The sequence below is a fragment of the Cavia porcellus genome, unplaced genomic scaffold (assembly GCF_034190915.1).
Source record: "Cavia porcellus strain 051 isolate PalLab524CR breed Dunkin Hartley unplaced genomic scaffold, mCavPor4.1 scaffold_47, whole genome shotgun sequence".
Classification (NCBI taxonomy): Eukaryota; Metazoa; Chordata; class Mammalia; order Rodentia; family Caviidae; genus Cavia; species Cavia porcellus.
Genome location: NW_026947530.1, coordinates 1,170,095 through 1,188,424, shown reverse-complemented (window position 1 = coordinate 1,188,424; position 18,330 = coordinate 1,170,095).

Here is an 18,330-nt window from a genome sequence, read left to right as displayed (position 1 = left end):
CCGTTACCCTAACAATAACCTTACTTTAACCCTAACCCTAACCCTAAAGTAACCCTAACCCTAAATGTAACCCTAACCCTAACCATAACCCTGAAATGAACACTAAATTAAACCTCGCCCTAAACCCTAACCCTAACACTAAACTCTAATCTTAACCCTAAACCTAACGCTATCCCTAAAACAAACCATAACCATAACCCCAACACGAACCCTAACCCTAATCCTGAACTAAACCGTTATCCTAACCCTAACCCTAGCTCTTACATTAACCTTACTTCTAACACTAATATTAACCCTAACCCTAACCCTAACCGTAACACTAACCTCTAAAGCTAACCCTAACCCTAAGCCTAACACTAACCCTAACCAACACTAACCCTAATCCCAAACCTAACCCTAACACTACCACTAACCCTAACCCTAAACCCTAACCCTAAACCTAACCCTAATCCAAACCCTAACCTTAACCCTAATCCTAACCCTAACCCTAACCTCAAACCATAACCCTAACACTAACCCAAACCCTAACCTCTAACCATAACCATAACCCTAACACTAACACTAACTCTAACCCTAACCCTGACCCTGAACTCTAACCCTAACCCTAAACCTAACCCTATGATAACCGTAACCTTAACCCTAACCCTAACCATAACCCTGTTTAGCTCTAACCCTAACACTAACACTAATCCTAACCCTAACCGTAACCCTAACACTAACCTTAAACCTAAACCGAACCTTAACTTGACACTCACCCAAACCTCTAACTCTAACCCTAACCCTAACGGTAACACTAACTCTAACCCTAACATCTATCCCTAACACTAACCTTAATACTAACCCTAACCATAATCATAACCATAATCCTAACCCTAACCCTAACGCTAACCCCAAACCCTAACTCTAACCCTAATCCTAATTCTAACCCTAACCTAAACTTAAGGTAAAACTAACCCTAACTCTAACACTAACCCTAACCCTAACCCGATCTCTAACCCTAACCCTGCACCTAACCCTAACACTAATCCTAACCCTATCCTTAATCCCTAACCCTAACCCTAACCGCAACTGTAACACTAACCCTAACACTAACCCAAACACGAACACTAACCCCTAAACGTAACTATAATCATATCCCTAAAACTATTCCTAACTCTTACCCTAACTTCTCAAACTAATATTAACCTAGCCCTAAATCTAAACCTAACACTAACCCTAACATTAAAACTAAACCTAACATTAACCCTAACCCCTAAACTTAAACTCTAACCCCTAACCATAAACCCCAAACCTAAGCCTAACCCAAAACCTAACACTAACACTAACACTAACACTAACACTAACACTAACATTAATCTCTAACCCTAACGCTAACCCTAAACCTAACCCTAACCATAACCCTAACACTAACTCTAACCCTAACCTTAATACTAAACCTAAAACTAACCTCTGACCCTAACCCTAATGCTAATGCTAAGCCTAACCCTAACATTAACCTCTAACTGTAATGCTAACCCTAACACTGATACCTAACACTGACCCTAACCCTAACACTAACCCTAACCCTAACCCCAACACTAACCCTGAACTGTAAACCTAACCATAATGTGAACCCTAACCAAAACCCTAACACTAATACTAACCCTAAGCTAAACCTCTAACCCTTACCCTAATCCTAACCCTAACCCTAAACATTTACACTAACAATAACCCTAAAGCAAACACTAACTCTAGCCTTATCCCTGACCTTAAACTGTAACCGTATCCCTAACCCTAACCCTAACCCTAACACTAGGATAACCCTACCTTATCTCTAAAGCTAACACTAACCCTGTCTAGTTCTAAACCTAAATCTAAACCTAACCCTAACCCTGACCGTAACCCTAACCTTAACCATAACACTAAACCGAGCCCTAAGGTAACCATCACCCTAATCACTAACCCTAACCCTAATCTTAACCTTAACACTAACCCTAACCCTAAACTCTAACCCTAACCCTAACCCTAACACTAACCCTAAACCTAACCATAACCATAATCCTAATCCAAAACCTAATGCTAACCACTAAACCAAAACCTAATCCTAACCCTAACCCTAACCCTGATCCTAGACCTAACCCTGACGCCTAATGGTTAACCAAATCCTAACCCTAAAAATAACCCAATCCCCAACCCTAAACCTAAACCTAACCCTAACCGTAATCCTAACCCTAATCCTTAACCCTAACCCTACCCCAAACCTAACCCTAAACCTAACAAAAACCCAAAACCTAATCCTAACCCTAACCCTATCCCTAACCATAACCATAACCATAACCATAACATATACCCCTAACACTAAACCTAACCTTAACCCAAACATAAACACTAACCCTAACCCTAACCCTAAATAACCCAAAATCTAATCCCTACCCGTAAACCTAACCCCAACCCTAATACATAACCTTAACCCTAACCATAACCCTAAACCTAAACCTAACACTAACCATAACACTGACCGTAAACCTAACCTTAAACGTAACCCTAAACCGAACCCTAACACTAACACTAAACCATAACTCTAACCCTAACCCTAATCCTAAACCTAAACCTAAACCTAACCCTAACCTCTAACCCCTAACCCTAACACTTACCCCAAACCTAAGCTTAACCCTAACACTAATCTCTAACCATAACGCTAACCCTAACACTAACACCTAACACTGACCCTAAACTAACGCTAAGCCTAACCCTATACCTAACAGTAATCCGAACCCTATCTCAAAGCCTGTCCCTAATCCTAACCCTCACTCTAAACTCTAACGCTAACCCTAACCCTAAAAATAAACTCTTACGCTAACAATAACCCTAAACTTAACACTAACTCTAAACCTAACCCTGACCTTAAACTATCCCTAACCCTAACCCTATGATAACCCTAACCTTAACCCAAACCCTAACTCTAACCATGTCTAGCTCTACCCCTAACCCTAACCATAACCATAACCGTAACCCTAACTGTAACCCTAAACCGAGCCCTAACGTAATCCTCACCCTTACCTCTAACCCTAACACTACAATTAACACTAACCCTAACCTCTAACCCTAACACTAACCCTCACCCTAACCCTAACCCTAACGCTAACCACTAACCCTAACCCTAAACCTAACTCTAACACTAAACCTAGTACTAACCCTAACCATGATGCCTAACTGTAACCCAAACCCTAACACTAACACTAATACTGACCCTAAGCCAAACCTAAGCCTAACCCGATCCCTAACCCTAACCCTAAGCCTAACCCTAACCCTAACTCTAACCCTAAACCTAACCCTAACCCTAATCCAAACCCTAACCCTTACCTTAACCCTAATCCAAATGCTAACCCTAACCTCTAACCTCAAACCATAACCCTAACCCTAACTCTAACCTCTAACCCTAACTATAACCCTAACCCTAACCCTAACCCTGACCCTAAACTCAAACCCTAACCATAGCCCTAACCCAAACATTAACGCTACGATAACCCAAGCCTAACACTAACCCTAACCCTACCTAGCACTAACCCTAATACTAATCCTAACCCACAACCCCTAACTCTAAAATGTAGCCCTAACAATAAACTTAACCCTAACCCTAAACCTAACCCTAACATTAAGCCTAACGCTAACCCTAAGCCTACCCCTAATGCTAACTCTAACCCTAACCCTAACCCTAATCCAAACCCTAACCCTAACCTTAACCCTAATCCAAACCCGAACCCTAACCTCTAACCTCTAACCATAACCCTAACCCTAACCCTGACTTCTAACCCTAACAATAACCCTAATCCTAACACTAACTCTAATCCTAACCCTGAACATACCCCTAACCCTAACTCAAACACTAATCTCTAAACTTAACAATAATCCTAACTGTAACACTAACCCTAACCCTAACTCTGATCCTAAACTCTAACCCTATCCATAACCCTAACCCTAACACTAACGCTACGATAACCCTAAACCTAAAACTGCCTAGCACTAACAGTAATCCTAATCCAAACCCATAACCCTTAACCCTAACTTGTAGCCCTAACAATAACCTTAACTTAACCCTAACCCTAACCCTAACCCTAACCGTAACCCTAACCCTAATCAATACTGTGAACCGAACCCTAAATTAAACATCACTCTAACACCTAACCCTATTCCTAATCCTAACCCTAACCCTAATCCTAACCTAAAAACTGACCCTAGCCCTAACTCTTACCCTCACCCTACCCCTAACATTAATCCTAACCCAAACCCTAACCCTAACGGTAACCCTAATCCTAACCATAACCACAAGCCTAACCCGATTCGTAAACAAAACCCTGAGCCTAACATTAACAATATCCCTAACCCTAACACTAACATCAACCTTAAAACTAACCCTAACACTAACGAAACACTAACCATAATCCCTAAACCTAACCCTAACCCCTATCATTAAACCTAACCCTAACACTAACCCTAAACCTAACCCTAATTGATAATACTTATGCTAACCCTAACCCTTACCCTAACCCTAACCATAACCCTAAACCTGAAGCTAAACCTAACCATAAACCCTAACTCTAAACCTAAACCTAACCCTAACCATAATCCTAACCCTAACCCTAATCCCTAACCTTAACACTAACACCAACTCTGACTTCTAACCCTAACCCTAAATGTAACTCTTTCCCTAAACTCTAACACTAACCATAACCCTAACCCTAACCATAACCCTGAACCAAATACTAAATTAAACATCACTCTAACACCTAACCCTATTCCTAATCCTAACCCTAACCCTAACCCAAACCCTAACCCTAACCCTAAGCCTAACCCTAACTTCAACACTTATCCCGAAACCTAACCCTAACCCTAAACCTAACACTAACCGTAACCCTTACCTTAAACCTAACCTTAAACGTAACCCTAAACCAAAACCTAACCCTAACCAAAACACTTAACCTAACCCTCAACCTAACCCTAACCCTAATCCAAACCCTAACCCTTACCTTAACCCTAATCCAAATGCTAACCCTAACCTCTAACCTCAAACCATAACCCTAACCCTAACTCTAACCTCTAACCCTAACTATAAGCCCTAACCCTAACACTGCCTAGCGCTAACCCTAACCCTAATCCTAACCCATAACCACTAACCCTAACCCGTTACCCTAACAATAACCTTACTTTAACCCTAACCCTAACCCTAAAGTAACCCTAACCCTAAATGTAACCCTAACCCTAACCATAACCCTGAAATGAACACTAAATTAAACCTCGCCCTAAACCCTAACCCTAACACTAAACTCTAATCTTAACCCTAAACCTAACGCTATCCCTAAAACAAACCATAACCATAACCCCAACACGAACCCTAACCCTAATCCTGAACTAAACCGTTATCCTAACCCTAACCCTAGCTCTTACATTAACCTTACTTCTAACACTAATATTAACCCTAACCCTAACCCTAACCGTAACACTAACCTCTAAAGCTAACCCTAACCCTAAGCCTAACACTAACCCTAACCAACACTAACCCTAATCCCAAACCTAACCCTAACACTACCACTAACCCTAACCCTAAACCCTAACCCTAAACCTAACCCTAATCCAAACCCTAACCTTAACCCTAATCCTAACCCTAACCCTAACCTCAAACCATAACCCTAACACTAACCCAAACCCTAACCTCTAACCATAACCATAACCCTAACACTAACACTAACTCTAACCCTAACCCTGACCCTGAACTCTAACCCTAACCCTAAACCTAACCCTATGATAACCGTAACCTTAACCCTAACCCTAACCATAACCCTGTTTAGCTCTAACCCTAACACTAACACTAATCCTAACCCTAACCGTAACCCTAACACTAACCTTAAACCTAAACCGAACCTTAACTTGACACTCACCCAAACCTCTAACTCTAACCCTAACCCTAACGGTAACACTAACTCTAACCCTAACATCTATCCCTAACACTAACCTTAATACTAACCCTAACCATAATCATAACCATAATCCTAACCCTAACCCTAACGCTAACCCCAAACCCTAACTCTAACCCTAATCCTAATTCTAACCCTAACCTAAACTTAAGGTAAAACTAACCCTAACTCTAACACTAACCCTAACCCTAACCCGATCTCTAACCCTAACCCTGCACCTAACCCTAACACTAATCCTAACCCTATCCTTAATCCCTAACCCTAACCCTAACCGCAACTGTAACACTAACCCTAACACTAACCCAAACACGAACACTAACCCCTAAACGTAACTATAATCATATCCCTAAAACTATTCCTAACTCTTACCCTAACTTCTCAAACTAATATTAACCTAGCCCTAAATCTAAACCTAACACTAACCCTAACATTAAAACTAAACCTAACATTAACCCTAACCCCTAAACTTAAACTCTAACCCCTAACCATAAACCCCAAACCTAAGCCTAACCCAAAACCTAACACTAACACTAACACTAACACTAACACTAACACTAACATTAATCTCTAACCCTAACGCTAACCCTAAACCTAACCCTAACCATAACCCTAACACTAACTCTAACCCTAACCTTAATACTAAACCTAAAACTAACCTCTGACCCTAACCCTAACGCTAATGCTAAGCCTAACCCTAACATTAACCTCTAACTGTAATGCTAACCCTAACACTGATACCTAACACTGACCCTAACCCTAACACTAACCCTAACCCTAACCCCAACACTAACCCTGAACTGTAAACCTAACCATAATGTGAACCCTAACCAAAACCCTAACACTAATACTAACCCTAAGCTAAACCTCTAACCCTTACCCTAATCCTAACCCTAACCCTAAACATTTACACTAACAATAACCCTAAAGCAAACACTAACTCTAGCCTTATCCCTGACCTTAAACTGTAACCGTATCCCTAACCCTAACCCTAACCCTAACACTAGGATAACCCTACCTTATCTCTAAAGCTAACACTAACCCTGTCTAGTTCTAAACCTAAATCTAAACCTAACCCTAACCCTGACCGTAACCCTAACCTTAACCATAACACTAAACCGAGCCCTAAGGTAACCATCACCCTAACCACTAACCCTAACCCTAATCTTAACCTTAACACTAACCCTAACCCTAAACTCTAACCCTAACCCTAACCCTAACACTAACCCTAAACCTAACCATAACCATAATCCTAATCCAAAACCTAATGCTAACCACTAAACCAAAACCTAATCCTAACCCTAACCCTAACCCTGATCCTAGACCTAACCCTGACGCCTAATGGTTAACCAAATCCTAACCCTAAAAATAACCCAATCCCCAACCCTAAACCTAAGCCTAACCCTAACCGTAATCCTAACCCTAATCCTTAACCCTAACCCTACCCCAAACCTAACCCTAAACCTAACAAAAACCCAAAACTTAATCCTAACCCTAACCCTATCCCTAACCATAACCATAACCATAACCATAACATATACCCCTAACACTAAACCTATCCTTAACCCAAACATAAACACTAACCCTAACCCTAACCCTAAATAACCCGAAATCTAATCCCTACCCGTAAACCTAACCCCAACCCTAATACATAACCTTAACCCTAACCATAACCCTAAACCTAAACCTAACACTAACCATAACACTTACCGTAAACCTAACCTTAAACGTAACCCTAAACCGAACCCTAACACTAACACTAAACCATAACTCTAACCCTAACCCTAATCCTAAACCTAAACCTAACCCTAACCCTAACCTCTAACCCCTAACCCTAACACTTACCCCAACCCTAAGCTTAACCCTAACACTAATCTCTAACCATAACGCTAACCCTAACACTAACACCTAACACTGACCCTAAACTAACGCTAAGCCTAACCCTATACCTAACAGTAATCCGAACCCTATCTCAAAGCCTGTCCCTAATCCTAACCCTCACTCTAAACTCTAACGCTAACCCTAACCCTAAAAATAAACTCTTACGCTAACAATAACCCTAAACTTAACACTAACTCTAAACCTAACCCTGACCTTAAACTATCCCTAACCCTAACCCTATGATAACCCTAACCTTAACCCAAACCCTAACTCTAACCATGTCTAGCTCTACCCCTAACCCTAACCATAACCATAACCGTAACCCTAAACCGAGACCTAACGTAATCCTCACCCTTACCTCTAACCCTAACACTACAATTAACACTAACCCTAACCTCTAACCCTAACACTAACCCTCACCCTAACCCTAACCCTAACGCTAACCACTAACCCTAACCCTAAACCTAACTCTAACACTAAACCTAGTACTAACCCTAACCATGATGCCTAACTGTAACCCAAACCCTAACACTAACACTAATACTGACCCTAAGCCAAACCTAAGCCTAACCCGATCCCTAACCCTAACCCTAAGCCTAACCCTAACCCTAACTCTAACCCTAAACCTAACCCTAACCCTAATCCAAACCCTAACCCTTACCTTAACCCTAATCCAAATGCTAACCCTAACCTCTAACCTCAAACCATAACCCTAACCCTAACTCTAACCTCTAACCCTAACTATAACCCTAACCCTAACCCTAACCCTGACCCTAAACTCAAACCCTAACCATAGCCCTAACCCAAACATTAACGCTACGATAACCCAAGCCTAACACTAACCCTAACCCTACCTAGCACTAACCCTAATACTAATCCTAACCCACAACCCCTAACTCTAAAATGTAGCCCTAACAATAAACTTAACCCTAACCCTAAACCTAACCCTAACATTAAGCCTAACGCTAACCCTAAGCCTACCCCTAATGCTAACTCTAACCCTAACCCTAACCCTAATCCAAACCCTAACCCTAACCTTAACCCTAATCCAAACCCGAACCCTAACCTCTAACCTCTAACCATAACCCTAACCCTAACCCTGACTTCTAACCCTAACAATAACCCTAATCCTAACACTAACTCTAATCCTAACCCTGAACATACCCCTAACCCTAACTCAAACACTAATCTCTAACCTTAACAATAATCCTAACTGTAACACTAACCCTAACCCTAACTCTGATCCTAAACTCTAACCCTATCCATAACCCTAACCCTAACACTAATGCTACGATAACCCTAAACCTAAAACTGCCTAGCACTAACAGTAATCCTAATCCAAACCCATAACCCTTAACCCTAACTTGTAGCCCTAACAATAACCTTAACTTAACCCTAACCCTAACCCTAACCCTAACCGTAACCCTAACCCTAATCAATACTGTGAACCGAACCCTAAATTAAACATCACTCTAACACCTAACCCTATTCCTAATCCTAACCCTAACCCTAATCCTAACCTAACAACTGACCCTAGCCCTAACTCTTACCCTCACCCTACCCCTAACATTAATCCTAACCCAAACCCTAACCCTAACGGTAACCCTAATCCTAACCATAACCACAAGCCTAACCCGATTCGTAAACAAAACCCTGAGCCTAACATTAACAATATCCCTAACCCTAACACTAACATCAACCTTAAAACTAACCCTAACACTAACGAAACACTAACCATAATCCCTAAACCTAACCCTAACCCCTATCATTAAACCTAACCCTAACACTAACCCTAAACCTAACCCTAATTGATAATACTTATGCTAACCCTAACCCTTACCCTAACCCTAACCATAACCCTAAACCTGAACATAAACCTAACCATAAACCCTAACTCTAAACCTAAACCTAACCCTAACCATAATCCTAACCCTAACCCTAATCCCTAACCTTAACACTAACACCAACTCTGACTTCTAACCCTAACCCTAAATGTAACTCTTTCCCTAAATTCTAACACTAACCATAATCCTAACCCTAATCATAACCCTGAACCAAATACTAAATTAAACATCACTCTAACACCTAACCCTATTCCTAATCCTAACCCTAACCCTAACCCAAACCCTAACCCTAACCCTAAGCCTAACCCTAACTTCAACACTTATCCCGAAACCTAACCCTAACCCTAAACCTAACACTAACCGTAACCCTTACCTTAAACCTAACCTTAAACGTAACCCTAAACCAAAACCTAACCCTAACCAAAACACTTAACCTAACCCTAAACCTAACCCTAACCCTAATCCAAACCCTAACCCTTACCTTAACCCTAATCCAAATGCTAACCCTAACCTCTAACCTCAAACCATAACCCTAACCCTAACTCTAACCTCTAACCCTAACTATAAGCCCTAACCCTAACACTGCCTAGCGCTAACCCTAAACCTAATCCTAACCCATAACCACTAACCCTAACCCGTTACCCTAACAATAACCTTACTTTAACCCTAACCCTAACCCTAAAGTAACCCTAACCCTAAATGTAACCCTAACCCTAACCATAACCCTGAAATGAACACTAAATTAAACCTCACCCTAAACCCTAACCCTAACACTAAACTCTAATCTTAACCCTAAACCTAACGCTATCCCTAAAACAAACCATAACCATAACCCCAACACGAACCCTAACCCTAATCCTGAACTAAACCGTTATCCTAACCCTAACCCTAGCTCTTACATTAACCTTACTTCTAACACTAATATTAACCCTAACCCTAACCCTAACCGTAACACTAACCTCTAAAGCTAACCCTAACCCTAAGCCTAACCCTAACCCTAACCAACACTAACCCTAATCCCAAACCTAACCCTAACACTACCACTAACCCTAACCCTAAACCCTAACCCTAAACCTAACCCTAATCCAAACCCTAACCTTAACCCTAATCCTAACCCTAACCCTAACCTCAAACCATAACCCTAACCCTAACCCAAACCCTAACCTCTAACCATAACCATAACCCTAACACTAACACTAACTCTAACCCTAACCCTGACCCTGAACTCTAACCCTAACCCTAAACCTAACCCTATGATAACCGTAACCTTAACCCTAACCCTAACCATAACCCTGTTTAGCTCTAACCCTAACACTAACACTAATCCTAACCCTAACCGTAACCCTAACACTAACCTTAAACCTAAACCGAACCTTAACTTGACCCTCACCCAAACCTCTAACTCTAACCCTAACCCTAACGGTAACACTAACTCTAACCCTAACATCTATCCCTAACACTAACCTTAATACTAACCCTAACCATAATCATAACCATAATCCTAACCCTAACCCTAACGCTAACCCCAAACCCTAACTCTAACCCTAATCCTAATTCTAACCCTAACCTAAACTTAAGGTAAAACTAACCCTAACTCTAACACTAACCCTAACCCTAACCCGATCTCTAACCCTAACCCTGCACCTAACCCTAACACTAATCCTAACCCTATCCTTAATCCCTAACCCTAACCCTAACCGCAACTGTAACACTAACCCTAACACTAACCCAAACACGAACACTAACCCCTAAACGTAACTATAATCATATCCCTAAAACTATTCCTAACTCTTACCCTAACTTCTCAAACTAATATTAACCTAGCCCTAAATCTAAACCTAACACTAACCCTAACATTAAAACTAAACCTAACATTAACCCTAACCCCTAAACTTAAACTCTAACCCCTAACCATAAACCCCAAACCTAAGCCTAACCCAAAACCTAACACTAACACTAACACTAACACTAACACTAACACTAACACTAACATTAATCTCTAACCCTAACGCTAACCCTAAACCTAACCCTAACCATAACCCTAACACTAACTCTAACCCTAACCTTAATACTAAACCTAAAACTAACCTCTGACCCTAACCCTAACGCTAATGCTAAGCCTAACCCTAACATTAACCTCTAACTGTAATGCTAACCCTAACACTGATACCTAACACTGACCCTAACCCTAACACTAACCCTAACCCTAACCCCAACACTAACCCTGAACTGTAAACCTAACCATAATGTGAACCCTAACCAAAAGCCTAACACTAATACTAACCCTAAGCTAAACCTCTAACCCTTACCCTAATCCTAACCCTAACCCTAAACATTTACACTAACAATAACCCTAAAGCAAACACTAACTCTAGCCTTATCCCTGACCTTAAACTGTAACCGTATCCCTAACCCTAACCCTAACCCTAACACTAGGATAACCCTACCTTATCTCTAAAGCTAACACTAACCCTGTCTAGTTCTAAACCTAAATCTAAACCTAACCCTAACCCTGACCGTAACCCTAACCTTAACCATAACACTAAACCGAGCCCTAAGGTAACCATCACCCTAACCACTAACCCTAACCCTAATCTTAACCTTAACACTAACCCTAACCCTAAACTCTAACCCTAACCCTAACCCTAACACTAACCCTAAACCTAACCATAACCATAATCCTAATCCAAAACCTAATGCTAACCACTAAACCAAAACCTAATCCTAACCCTAACCCTAACCCTGATCCTAGACCTAACCCTGACGCCTAATGGTTAACCAAATCCTAACCCTAAAAATAACCCAATCCCCAACCCTAAACCTAAGCCTAACCCTAACCGTAATCCTAACCCTAATCCTTAACCCTAACCCTACCCCAAACCTAACCCTAAACCTAACAAAAACCCAAAACTTAATCCTAACCCTAACCCTATCCCTAACCATAACCATAACCATAACCATAACATATACCCCTAACACTAAACCTAACCTTAACCCAAACATAAACACTAACCCTAACCCTAACCCTAAATAACCCGAAATCTAATCCCTACCCGTAAACCTAACCCCAACCCTAATACATAACCTTAACCCTAACCATAACCCTAAACCTAAACCTAACACTAACCATAACACTTACCGTAAACCTAACCTTAAACGTAACCCTAAACCGAACCCTAACACTAACACTAAACCATAACTCTAACCCTAACCCTAATCCTAAACCTAAACCTAACCCTAACCCTAACCTCTAACCCCTAACCCTAACACTTACCCCAACCCTAAGCTTAACCCTAACACTAATCTCTAACCATAACGCTAACCCTAACACTAACACCTAACACTGACCCTAAACTAACGCTAAGCCTAACCCTATACCTAACAGTAATCCGAACCCTATCTCAAAGCCTGTCCCTAATCCTAACCCTCACTCTAAACTCTAACGCTAACCCTAACCCTAAAAATAAACTCTTACGCTAACAATAACCCTAAACTTAACACTAACTCTAAACCTAAACCTGACCTTAAACTATCCCTAACCCTAACCCTATGATAACCCTAACCTTAACCCAAACCCTAACTCTAACCATGTCTAGCTCTACCCCTAACCCTAACCATAACCATAACCGTAACCCTAACTGTAACCCTAAACCGAGCCCTAACGTAATCGTCACCCTTACCTCTAACCCTAACACTAACATTAACACTAACCCTAACCTCTAACCCTAACACTAACCCTCACCCTAACCCTAACCCTAACGCTAACCACTAACCCTAACCCTAAACCTAACTCTAACACTAAACCTAGTACTAACCCTAACCATGATGCCTAACTGTAACCCAAACCCTAACACTAACACTAATACTGACCCTAAGCCTAAAGCTAAGCCTAACCCGATCCCTAACCCTAACCCTAAGCCTAACCCTAACCCTAACTCTAACCCTAAACCTAACCCTAACCCTAATCCAAACCCTAACCCTTACCTTAACCCTAATCCAAATGCTAACCCTAACCTCTAACCTCAAACCATAACCCTAACCCTAACTCTAACCTCTAACCCTAACTATAACCCTAACCCTAACCCTAACCCTGACCCTAAACTCAAACCCTAACCATAGCCCTAACCCAAACATTAACGCTACGATAACCCAAGCCTAACACTAACCCTAACCCTACCTAGCACTAACCCTAATACTAATCCTAACCCACAACCCCTAACTCTAAAATGTAGCCCTAACAATAAACTTAACCCTAACCCTAAACCTAACCCTAACATTAAGCCTAACGCTAACCCTAAGCCTACCCCTAATGCTAACTCTAACCCTAACCCTAACCCTAATCCAAACCCTAACCCTAACCTTAACCCTAATCCAAACCCGAACCCTAACCTCTAACCTCTAACCATAACCCTAACCCTAACCCTGACTTCTAACCCTAACAATAACCCTAATCCTAACACTAACTCTAATCCTAACCCTGAACATACCCCTAACCCTAACTCAAACACTAATCTCTAACCTTAACAATAATCCTAACTGTAACACTAACCCTAACCCTAACTCTGATCCTAAACTCTAACCCTATCCATAACCCTAACCCTAACACTAATGCTACGATAACCCTAAACCTAAAACTGCCTAGCACTAACAGTAATCCTAATCCAAACCCATAACCCTTAACCCTAACTTGTAGCCCTAACAATAACCTTAACTTAACCCTAACCCTAACCCTAACCCTAACCGTAACCCTAACCCTAATCAATACTTTGAACCGAACCCTAAATTAAACATCACTCTAACACCTAACCCTATTCCTAATCCTAACCCTAACCCTAATCCTAACCTAACAACTGACCCTAGCCCTAACTCTTACCCTCACCCTACCCCTAACATTAATCCTAACCCAAACCCTAACCCTAACGGTAACCCTAATCCTAACCATAACCACAAGCCTAACCCGATTCGTAAACAAAACCCTGAGCCTAACATTAACAATATCCCTAACCCTAACACTAACATCAACCTTAAAACTAACCCTAACACTAACGAAACACTAACCATAATCCCTAAACCTAACCCTAACCCCTATCATTAAACCTAACCCTAACACTAACCCTAAACCTAACCCTAATTGATAATACTTATGCTAACCCTAACCCTTACCCTAACCCTAACCATAACCCTAAACCTGAACCTAAACCTAACCATAAACCCTAACTCTAAACCTAAACCTAACCCTAACCATAATCCTAACCCTAACCCTAATCCCTAACCTTAACACTAACACCAACTCTGACTTCTAACCCTAAACCTAAATGTAACACTTTCCCTAAACTCTAACACTAACCCTAACCCTAACCATAACCATAATCCTAACCCTAATCATAACCCTGAACCGAACACTAAATTAAACATCGCTCTAACACCTAACCCTATTCCTAATCCTAACCCTAACCCTAACCCAAACCCTAAGCCTAACTCTAAGGCTAACCCTAACTGCAACACTTATCGCGAAACCTAACCCTAACCCTAAACCTAACACTAACCGTAACACTTACCTTAAACCTAACTTTAAAAGTAACCCTAAACCAAAACCTAACCCTAACCAAAACACTTAACCTAACCCTAACCCTAACACTAACCCTCACCGTAATCCTAACCCTAACCCTAATCCCTAACCTTAACCCTAACCCCAAACGTAACACTAACCCTAACACTAACCCAAACACTAACACTAACCCCTAAACGTAACCATAACCATAACACTAACCCTATCCCTAAGCTTAAACCTAACCGCTAAACCAAAACTTAACTCTAACCCTAACCCTAACCGTAAACTTAAGACTAACGCTAACATTAACCCTAACCGCTAACCCTTAAACCTAACACCTAACCATAAACGCTAACCCTAAACATAACCCTAAACCGAACCCTAAACCTAACCCTAACCCTAACGATAATCCAAACCTAACCCTAACCTTCACTTAAGGCCCTAACCCTAACCCTAACACTAACACTTGCCTCTAACCCTAAGAATAACCCTAACCCTAACACTAACCCTAACCCTAATACTGACTCTAAACTCTATCCCTAACCCTAACACTAACTATAAGCCCTAACCCTAACACTGCCTAGCGCTAACCCTAACCCTAATCCTAACCCATAACCACTAACCCTAACCCGTTACCCTAACAATAACCTTACTTTAACCCTAACCCTAACCCTAACCCTAAAGTAACCCTAACCCTAAATGTAACCCTAACCCTAACCATAACCCTGAAATGAACACTAAATTAAACCTCACCCTAAACCCTAACCCTAACACTAAATTCTAATCTTAACCCTAAACCTAACGCTATCCCTAAAACAAACCATAACCATAACCCCAACACGAACCCTAACCCTAATCCTGAACTAAACCGTTATCCTAACCCTAACCCTAGCTCTTACATTAACCTTACTTCTAACACTAATATTAACCCTAACCCTAACCCTAACCGTAACACTAACCTCTAAAGCTAACCCTAACCCTAAGCCTAACCCTAACCCTAACCAACACTAACCCTAATCCCAAACCTAACCCTAACACTACCACTAACCCTAACCCTAAACCCTAACCCTAAACCTAACCCTAATCCAAACCCTAACCTTAACCCTAATCCTAACCCTAACCCTAACCTCAAACCATAACCCTAACCCTAACCCAAACCCTAACCTCTAACCATAACCATAACCCTAACACTAACACTAACTCTAACCCTAACCCTGACCCTGAACTCTAACCCTAACCCTAAACCTAACCCTATGATAACCGTAACCTTAACCCTAACCCTAACCATAACCCTGTTTAGCTCTAACCCTAACACTAACACTAATCCTAACCCTAACCGTAACCCTAACACTAACCTTAAACCTAAACCGAACCTTAACTTGACCCTCACCCAAACCTCTAACTCTAACCCTAACCCTAACGGTAACACTAACTCTAACCCTAACATCTATCCCTAACACTAACCTTAATACTAACCCTAACCATAATCATAACCATAATCCTAACCCTAACCCTAACGCTAACCCCAAACCCTAACTCTAACCCTAATCCTAATTCTAACCCTAACCTAAACTTAAGGTAAAACTAACCCTAACTCTAACACTAACCCTAACCCTAACCCGATCTCTAACCCTAACCCTGCACCTAACCCTAACACTAATCCTAACCCTATCCTTAATCCCTAACCCTAACCCTAACCGCAACTGTAACACTAACCCTAACACTAACCCAAACACGAACACTAACCCCTAAACGTAACTATAATCATATCCCTAAAACTATTCCTAACTCTTACCCTAATTTCTCAAACTAATATTAACCCTAGCCCCAAATCTAAACCTAACACTAACCCTAACATTAAAACTAAACCTAACATTAACCCTAACCCCTAAACTTAAACTCTAACCCCTAACCATAAACCCCAAACCTAAGCCTAACCCAAAACCTAACACTAACACTAACACTAACACTAACATTAATCTCTAACCCTAACGCTAACCCTAAACCTAACCCTAACCATAACCCTAACACTAACTCTAACCCTAACCTTAATACTAAACCTAAAACTAACCTCTGACCCTAACCCTAACGCTAATGCTAAGCCTAACCCTAACATTAACCTCTAACTGTAATGCTAACCCTAACACTGATACCTAACACTGACCCTAACCCTAACACTAACCCTAACCCTAACCCCAACACTAACCCTGAACTGTAAACCTAACCATAATGTGAACCCTAACCAAAACCCTAACACTAATACTAACCCTAAGCTAAACCTCTAACCCTTACCCTAATCCTAACCCTAACCCTAAACATTTACACTAACAATAACCCTAAAGCAAACACTAACTCTAGCCTTATCCCTGACCTTAAACTGTAACCGTATCCCTAACCCTAACCCTAACCCTAACACTAGGATAACCCTACCTTATCTCTAAAGCTAACACTAACCCTGTCTAGTTCTAAACCTAAATCTAAACCTAACCCTAACCCTGACCGTAACCCTAACCTTAACCATAACACTAAACCGAGCCCTAAGGTAACCATCACCCTAACCACTAACCCTAACCCTAATCTTAACCTTAACACTAACCCTAACCCTAAACTCTAACCCTAACCCTAACCCTAACACTAACCCTAAACCTAACCATAACCATAATCCTAATCCAAAACCTAATGCTAACCACTAAACCAAAACCTAATCCTAACCCTAACCCTAACCCTGATCCTAGACCTAACCCTGACGCCTAATGGTTAACCAAATCCTAACCCTAAAAATAACCCAATCCCCAACCCTAAACCTAAGCCTAACCCTAACCGTAATCCTAACCCTAATCCTTAACCCTAACCCTACCCCAAACCTAACCCTAAACCTAACAAAAACCCAAAACCTAATCCTAACCCTAACCCTATCCCTAACCATAACCATAACCATAACCATAACATATACCCCTAACACTAAACCTAACCTTAACCCAAACATAAACACTAACCCTAACCCTAACCCTAACCCTAAATAACCCGAAATCTAATCCCTACCCGTAAACCTAACCCCAACCCTAATACATAACCTTAACCCTAACCATAACCCTAAACCTAAACC